At 36.5% G+C, this 9,834-nt stretch overlaps 1 protein-coding gene across 1 annotated transcript in view; it reads right to left on the bottom strand.

Moving 5' to 3' along the window:
• Positions 1-9,834, bottom strand: part of LOC126371088 (uncharacterized) — a 421,730-nt gene that overhangs the window by 262,776 nt on the left and 149,120 nt on the right. The window lies entirely within an intron of this gene.

Here is a 9,834-nt window from a genome sequence, read left to right as displayed (position 1 = left end):
TAAGAATTAATGAATAGTCTTGTGTTACACCGGCTTGTTTCTCAATCGGGGAGCGTTGGTTCAAACCCCGGTATCGGATTTGCACCTTTTTCTTCAGGTGCCTCTCCAACTAGTGGAGGTTGGCCATCAGCTCTGAAAATTTATCCTTATCCTCCTTATCTCCCGCGAGGCGGAACAGTTCGACCGCACTCGTGATGAGGATTTGCACCAATGAGTCATTATAAACGGCAATACGACTCACCACCTATCACGTTGGTCTAACAGAAAGCTCGGTAAGGTCTGGGTACTTAGTTCATCTTGCGATGGATGTACCCCTGACTACCCCAATTGGGATAGTCGTGAATACTATCTATCCAGCTTGGAAATATTTTTGCTACGTTTCTGTGCACATTGTATTTGCTCTACACTCGCGTCTATCCCAGTTACATTCGCTCCAAGTTTCGCAAAAGCCTGAAAAACAAAGCATTCGTTCATATTATACTCTCATAAATAGTTTCCGTTTAATTCTTCTATCGTGTGAGTTGTGAATTGGATGACCTACATCAGCAACTCTGATGTCAGGATTTTTATAGAGCCTTAAGCCCTTGACATGGCTCATGTAATTACTACGGCCCAGTGGTACCAAGTCCCAGTTTCGAATCCCAGTCAGGACATATTACAAAAATCACTTTGTGATCCCTAATTTGATTTAGGACATTACAGGCTGATCACCTGATTGTCCGAAAGTAAAAAGATGCGTGCTTCGGAAGGCACGTTAAGCCGTACTTACTTAAGTACATCAGTAAATAGTAACCGGGACTACATACTTATGTAGTCGTTATATGAGGCATATCAGGGGCCTTTGGCGGGTCAATAGGAACCCTGACACCAGGGTTGATTAGATTGATAATCCACCTCACAACCCAAACGATAAGAAGAAAAAGAAGAATGAAAATTGATGAAAATGCTCAATGTACCTCTGATACTATTCCTCCTCCGCAGCCTACATCTAATATTTTTATATTTCTAAGTGGCTTTTCGTTTTCCATAACACGTGATGTGTTTGCAAGTAGGCCATCCCTTATGAAAGGAATCCTGTCAACATGCATAACTTTAATTTATTACTTTCACGGGCTTCAGCAGTGGCTGCTTGCTTTTATCAATTACTACCACTTCCCCGCGTCTTCGTCTAGTAAGATCATTCAATTAATATCTGGAAAGTATACCGTAATGGAAATAAAAGTACCTACAAGTGTACCAGAGGAAAATGCAATGCTGATTACCGTCGATATTGAACGAAAATCCGAACAGAAGAGGCCTGTTTATGGAAATTTTCCCAAAAGTAAAACCAAAACTCAAATATATTTTTATTGATTAGGTAACACAGTTAAACTTTGAATCGTCAACTTTTACATATTACATAAAAATATATAACTTTCAACCAGCTTCAGCTTTTTAGCAGTGGGACTTATGTAGGCTGTTTATGTTATGTTGTACAACCAGCTTCTCACAAAATGTACAGCCGAGGAAAAGTAGCTGCAAGAAAAATCTCGGTAAGTTCCATGTACTTATAAAAAGTAAGTAGGTGTCAGTTTTAATCCAAATCGGTCCAGCAGTTTCGCCATGAAAAGGTAACAGACAGTCAATATTTTTTTCGTGTATAATATTAAAAATGGATGACAAATGATTCTTTAGTAAGTACATGAATCCTAAACAAATTCAAATGAATGGGCTAAGAGAGCAATATCTCAGATTCATAACGCGTTTCTCCATTACATCATCAAAGCCAACAGACTTACTATATTTAGATATTTACTGTGGTTTAATGGTTGACAAAAACATAATTATACGTATATTATTAACAAGTACGATAAACACTCCCGAATTCAGAGGAATACTTATTCATACATAAGTAACCAGAAAACAACTTGACTTGCCACACCTTTTGATACCTAACCATTACTTTTTAATAATAAATGTTATCATTGGTGACAGTTCGAGCAACCACCGAACTAATTTTGACTTGGTTTGACAGGACTAAAATTAGCTCTATCCCTTTCTTGCACTTATTGTAAGTGTAGGACGGCACTCATATGGGAGCTGTCGAACTGAATTTGGGTTGGGTTTGTGGGCACCAATGTATTTTATTTTATTTCGTGTAATTTCATTTTTATTAATAATATTAATTTTATTTGATTTTATATATAATTTAATTTTAATTTATCTAATCTAATCTGATGTACTTATACTTATAATTATGGATATTAATCTAAAATAAATAATTTGAATTTGAATACCACTTTTGACACAAATTACTAAGATAGATATTATTCACGGTATGGTATGGTGATGATGGGGGTTAAAAAGGCCACATCGAAGCAACAACAACAAAGACTCTTTATTGCACTTGAATCACATTAAAAATACATAAGCAATTAATCTAAAAAAGCAATATTACTACTTGACATTTGTTTGCATTGTGCACTTACTTTTATATGCGCCAATGTCAAATCGCAAAATTGCTTTTTTAGATGAATTGCTTCTATGTAACCTTTTTAACCTCCCAGTAATCCCCTACATAAGGGCGTTTTCTCATTACATACTATCCAAATCCGATCCGATTCCGTGAAATGACGGATCCGAAGTGATCGTAGAACTATTCGTAAGGCAATATACGTAGGTACTACTTCCTCTTGATATCCCTAAGTAATTTTCTATTGTCTGGCATTTTGGGACTCCAATATAAGTAATATAAAAATGCCCTAGCGGTCCGTGTTATAAAGAACACGATCCCTCTGTCAGTTTCCGAAATAAGCCTTAAAAATAACCACAAAGAAAGAAGAGAAGAGATAGAATACCTATAGTACACAATAGTTTAACGAATACTCACCTAATCAAATTATAAAGGTGTAGGTAGCAATTTAACTGGACCTTCGGAATTCCACTATTAATTTATTAAAGCTGTCAATACCGTTAGACCTTTGGAGTCAACTGTAGTTATTTGATCGCCTCTCGCCTGTTCCTTGACTGTATTTAAGTTCTAGACTAGCTTTTGCGCTCTGATTTCAAAGGAACCATTATGTAATAACAGCAATCAACAGGACATCTTTATTTTTACGTAGCTAGCGCATAGCATGTAATCAAAAAATAACTCACATTTCATGCTACTCTAGTTCACTGCGGCTTGTTTTTCATCTTGTACGTACCTACAACCTACCTCTAAAGTAGGTAGTATGTTGTTGACAGTAGAGAGAGATAGAGCCAATGTATTTAACAACATAATAATATATTATGTCATGTTTGTTACAAAGTTGACTTGACCATAACAGACGGCGATACGGCTCACCGCCTATCACGTCGTCGGTCTAACAGAAAGCTCGGTGAGGTGTGAGTACTTACTTTCTGTGGGCTGAAAGGTGACTGCCAAATGATTATGTTGTTGATTATGTTGTCCTTGTATATGTTGTTGTGCAATAAAGTATTATTGATTGATTGATTGATGAATCTTTGATTGATCTACTGTTCTGTTGACGAATAATTCATGGATTGAACGATTGTAGGCTTTCAGTTTCAGGTTCGTACTTAGTTCATGTGGCAATGGATGTATTACCTACCCCAATTGGGCAATTGGGCAAGTCGTGAGCTTAAGTTTATATTGTGTCATGTTTTTTAAAAGTGCAATAATTAAGAATACTTACATCGTATTTAAATTAAAAATATGGTTTCTTTGCTTCCACAAAATACGCGACTTATAATTAATTACCACTATTTTCAAAAATAATGCGATCGATAAATCGACTTGAAGTAAACTGCAGCAGTCTTCGCTTTAGTCAGTATTTATGTAAGTAAGTATAATAATTAGCACGTAATAAGTATGTAATAATAACTTACTAATAACTTATTATTAGGTACCTGGGATCAGATATTTTTATTAAAATTCATTCCCTGTTAAAAGAAACAGCAAGAAATCTTACCCGCCTATTTTTCTTTATTATTGTCTTTTATTTTAGAGCAGTCATATTATTCAGTTATCTCATAAAATGTGATAGGTGTCTAGTACGTAAAAACTCATAACGATTCCATTTTCTGCTGTAAACACGCTTGTAAACGAAGAAGTAGCTAATGATAAATGATCCAAAATTGTAAAAAAGAAAACGACGTTACTCAAATTTGTAATTTTTTCGCACTTATCATGAATACATTATTATATTAAGTATGTATCATTTATTACCCACCTTACTACCTATAAACTTACACGCGTATAATCGATAAGCCCTTCTAAGAAAGCTTGCACATTTTTTCTCGGTCATAACACCTCACGGATTATACTATAATAGTACCCTGTGTCCTGTGTGTGGTACTTAAACATAGCTAACGAGTAGTGGGTGTACTATACACCTCTGCCTACCCTTTAGAGAAACATGCGTGTTAAACTTGACTTTTAACAAGTGTTTAATAAGTTCCCTGGTTGGGTGCTTACGATGTACTCTGCCCATCCCGATAGGAATAACGAACGTATTTCGGACCCACGGTACCTCTCACGATACAAAAAAATAACTAGATGACAAAACTATTATTAATTAGTGTCACAACACTATTAGTTGGGGGTATCGTTTGACTTTAAAAGACCCACTATACCACCAGGGGTATTGCCAGGGGTATCTTGGGTCCGAAATGGAATGACGGACGTGAGCCATACATTTCAGAAGAAATAAAATACATAAACAGCCTACATACGTCCCACTGCTGGGCACAGACCTCCTCTCAACCAACCGGAGGGGGTATGGAGCATACTCCACCACGCTGCTCCACTGCGGGTTGGTGGAGTTGTTTTTACGGCTAATAGCCGGGACCAACAGCTTCACATTCCTTCCGAAGCACGGAATCAACTTACTTTTCAGACAATCTCTCTCTCTCTCTATTTAAGAGCTGCGCTCTTGTCGACAATCAGACAATCAGGTGATAAAAATCATAAAAGAAAGATTTTGCTAAAATAAAACACTGTGATTAAAAATTGTGTATATTTTTCATGATCTCTAGCTAACTAATCATGTCAAATAGCAAACAATATTTATATACAGCTTGCAACATCACATCAAAGAGCTCCAGCATTACTAACTGAAGATTGTGGCAGAAATTAAATAGGTAAGTAGATATGGCATTAAGTTGTATTAACTCTTGGAATTTTCCGAATCACTTCTCACTGTAAAAAAAGTTATGACGTTTTCTCAAAAACTCAAAATATCAGAACCGTCGTGATTCTAGGTATTGCTATTGGGGTGAACGGTCACTACAGATAACTCACATTCATGCATTGAATGGGCGTTGTATGGTGAGCAAAAGTAACCGGCCCGTCCGTATGTAAATATTTCCATCATATTAGATAAGATAAAATCCATAAGGCCCTTCGTAAATGCAATACTCCTTTACCTGACGAGTTTTTTAAGACAACTTTAACGGCCTACGTGATCCAGTGGTTAAGCATTGGGCTCACGATCCGGAGGTTGAAGAGTTTCGAATCCCGGAGAGGACATATATCACAAAAATCACGGTGTGATTCCATTTAGTAAAGTTAGGTCAGGGAATTGCAGAATCCTTTACCTGACGAGTTTTTTTTTAGACTGAAAAGAGTCAACTTTAACGACTTCCATGGTTCAGTAGTTGAGTGTTGCGCTCACAATCCGGAGGTTGAAGAGCTTCTAATCCCGTTGGGAACATATCACAAAAATGATCGGTGTGATCCCCCTTAGTAAAGTTTGATCAGCGTATTGCAGGCTAGTCACCCAATAGTCCGGATGGAAGATCATGATTCGTAATTCGGAGGGCACGTTTTTTTTAAACCAGTTGCTCCCATTGATATATAAATGTTACTATGGTGCTCTAGCTACTATTATCACTTGAGTTAGTATATGTATAGTCGATATATGAGCAATATTAGGAGCCTTTGGGTGAAGAACACGAAAAACTATTTTAGTAAGTAATTAAGCTTACAATTAATAAGGCATATAACGAGGAAAGTTATGAGTATGAATGTGGATGAATATAGAAGGGGACGACCTAAGAAAGTGTGGATGGATTCTGTGCTAGGTGTGAGTAAGTACTGAGAGGACGACTGACAGAAATAAATGGAAGAGGAATACATGTGCAGGATGATGATAAATCAAGGTTACAATTGCTCCTAGCTTTTATACCACGATTTCGAGTTTAAGGACTAAATCATGGGTGGCACCGGGAGAGTGGGCGTCCTTGCGCTGCTGGGGTAACAACGTATGCTAACCAGCACCATGGTTGACGGAGCAGCCATGTTTAAAGGAGGCAATGCTTATCTGCCATACTTGCCTGCAGGAGAGAGGGAGATAGAAAAAGTGCCTTAAACTAGCCATCATTAAGAGTAAGTATATATTATATGTTCAACTGCGCAAATTCGGACCATATTAGAGATCCCACGCGGAAGGTTTCGACGCGGTAGCTTTGAAACCAAGCGAATAATCTGGACCCGAATGAACCGGTGTAGGACCAACCACGAGAAGTTGAACCGTCACCTACATAAATGGGGCTTAAAGGAGACGTCATACTGTGAATGCGGTCACCCGTATCAAACCCTATCTTACAAAGCGAACGAGTGCCCCTACACCGGTTCCGAGGTGGCATAGCCTAACTGCATTGTGTGGCAGAGACTTGGTTGAAGGAGCTTAAACTGGACATATAGAATGATCCACACAGGATACATTTTTGCCTACGCAATAATAATAAAATTCGCCGTAGCCAAAATCGACTGTGAATAATACTAAATTGTGATGTTGGTTAGGTACCAAATATTATAAGGTTGTAGGTACCTACCTGGGTAATTTAACTACTGTTCATTACTATTTTTGGTTACTAAATCAATAAAGCCAACTTCAAAAATAAGTCCTTTTATAAATAAACTAAAAACCTTGCCGACGATTTTCAACAAATCATTGAACATTGCAACTGAATTGTTTTTTTACAAAATATTATAATTTCATTCTCTTATCCGAGACAATAAACTCGCTAGCTATTGGCAAAGTTGTTTATCTTTTTGACAGACTAGAAATAAAAGCGTTAAAAAACCTGACACATAGATGGTAGATAAGGATCTATGACTATGAATAAAAACTTTAGTTACGAGACGTAGTCGTTCGCACAATGCTCGCATACCTAGGCTAGGGTTCCTTTATAAGTAGGTATGCACTGGTATGCAATGCACTGACCTACCTATATATTTATATTAACGCAAATATTTAGTGGTGGAACAGCCTCCATGGTCTAATGGTCAGAGGCAGAGCGATGCGTTTACGATCTGAAGGTTCGGGTTTGGTTCCTATGAGTCGAAATCACTTCCACTGTTCTTTGCGTCGTTACGGCATCCGGGTATAGCAGGCTGCTACCGGAATGACCGACAAAGAAAGATGATTTAGTGCTGCGGAAGGCAAGCCTTTGGAAGACCGAAAGCGATGCTATGCGGACTTTTGAGTTAATTTGTTTGGGGTTCGGAGTAGGAGTCTTTTCCGAGGGTGGGAGCTTAGGTTTCATCATTCATCGTCATCACCTTTCATTATTTCATTAATCATCATCAAGAAAAAATACATAAGACATGGCTGTATGGGCACAGTTTCCTTTGCCTTGCCCTTCTGGAAAAACCAAAACAAAAGGAAATGTCAATGTCAAATGCAAAGACCTTGGTCAAATGTCTAACAATCTGTATTTTTTAGGGATTTTTCATTATTAGGGATGTCGTTAGTGTAAAAACTATCGATAACGAATTATTCTATTGTTTATATTTTTAAAACTTATACTACTACATAATTTCATATATTTTTATACTTAACTAATGGGAAAGTGACGTTACTTACCGCTATGGCGTTGCGGCATTTAAAAAAAAATGTTACCTACCTAAAGGAGATCATCGGCTCTCCATACTTTGGCCGGCCCAAATTTGAAAGTGCCGGCCAGAGAAAAAAAATGTGTCGAACCTTTCGAGTAGATTGCTCTGAACATTTTTTACTATGACACCAAACGTGTATGACCATTAGTTTGGCTTTAATTGGATTTTAAAAATCTCGATTTTTCATACAATTTGTAAAAAAAAATATTATGTCCGTTTGGAAAAAAAGTGATACAGGCGTATTATAAAGGACCGTTAGAACATTTATTAGTATGGCGCCAAACTTGTATGACCATTATTTTGACGTTTATTGGACTTTCCGTTTTGGTTAATATGTTAAAATGCCGGAAATCGAAAAGAATACGTCGAATCTGTCTAATAGTTGCTTCTCAATATTTCTTAATATGACACAAAACATCTATGACCATTATTTTGACTTTTATTGGAATTTACGTTTTAGTTCAAATGTGAAAAGTGCCGACCAGCAAAAATACTATATAGAGAGTATCGAGTAGATGCCTATTATCATTTTTTTCTATAGCACCAAACGTGTATGATCATTAGTTTGGCTTTATTTTATTTTAAAAATCTTGTTTTCTTATTTTTTTTGTTTAAAAATAAAGTACTTTGGGCAAAAACTGCGATACGGCGGATTACAAAAGACAATACAACTTTGAACATTTAATAATCTGGCGCAAAATATTTCTGACCATTATTTTAACTTTGGCTTTTATTGGACTTTTTAAAAATCTTTATTTTTAATACATTTTAACAATGACAACAAGCAGAGCTTTCCCAATGACTAGTTATTAGTCAGATAAATACTTTGTGTTTTTGTTTTGTGTGTTGTTAGGTGAACTTCTATATTAATACTATCTGATCTTAGATATGACGTTGGCTGTAGTTTTTGCATTCCACTCAACGTTACGGCCTAAGTTTAGGTTGAATTATTATGACCGTAGATGGTTACTACACTCCAAAGATAAGCTTGCCATCTAGTGACGAAACTCGTATTTTGGTATGACGTCTGAAGTAGCTGTTAGGGAAGACAGGAGTCGGGCAGTTGTAATTTGCATGTATGCCGATCACATTGTCCTGGTGCTACTCGGCCAATAACGTAGTACCTCTATCACCCCACTGTATTTTCCTTGTATACACACTTTTCTTAACAAAAAAGTAGCTTCTAAAGCGTAAACGCAAACCTATTTTTAATTTATAAAAATGTGTCAAAAAGACGACTATATTACGCCTTTAGCAAAATAGTTCCATTATCACCAGATAAAAGTTTTTTTCGCCAAAGTGTAGGTATCTATGAAAACACCAGATTTTTGAAAAATCGAATTAAGTTCAAAATAGTGGTCATAGACGTTTAATTCCATTTAAATAACGCGCCTGTTATGTTTTATTTTTTTACAAAAAAAAATCCAATTAAAATCCAACAAAAGCCAAACTAATGGTCATACACGTTTTTGTCATAGTGAATAATGTTTACGGGTATCTTCTCGATAGCTTTGACATGTGTTTTTTGCTGACCGGCACTTTTCACACAGAAACTATAACGTAAAGTCCAACAAAAGTCAAAATAATGGTCATAGACGTTTGGTGCCCTAATAATAAATGGTCAAACGGATAAGTTATAACGGAGTATACCAATATTGTTTCTTGGCCGGCACTTCAAATTTTCACCAAAAATGTATGAAAATTCATGTTTTTTTTTTAATTCGAATAAAACCGAAAATATTGACCTTACAGCTTTGGTGCCATAGTAATAAATGCTCAGACGGATAAGTTCTAAGGATATATACCATTATTGTTACTTGGCCGGCACTTTACATTTTGACCAAAAATGTATGAAAAATACAGTTTTTTTAATTCGAATAAAACCGAAGATATTGACCCTACAGCTTTGGTGCCATAGTAATAAATGCTCAGATAGATAAGATCTAACG

Source organism: Pectinophora gossypiella, chromosome 12 (genome assembly GCF_024362695.1).
Source record: "Pectinophora gossypiella chromosome 12, ilPecGoss1.1, whole genome shotgun sequence".
NCBI lineage: Eukaryota > Metazoa > Arthropoda > Insecta > Lepidoptera > Gelechiidae > Pectinophora > Pectinophora gossypiella.
Note: the sequence above shows the minus strand (reverse complement) of the source record. Positions and strands in the feature narration are given on the sequence as shown.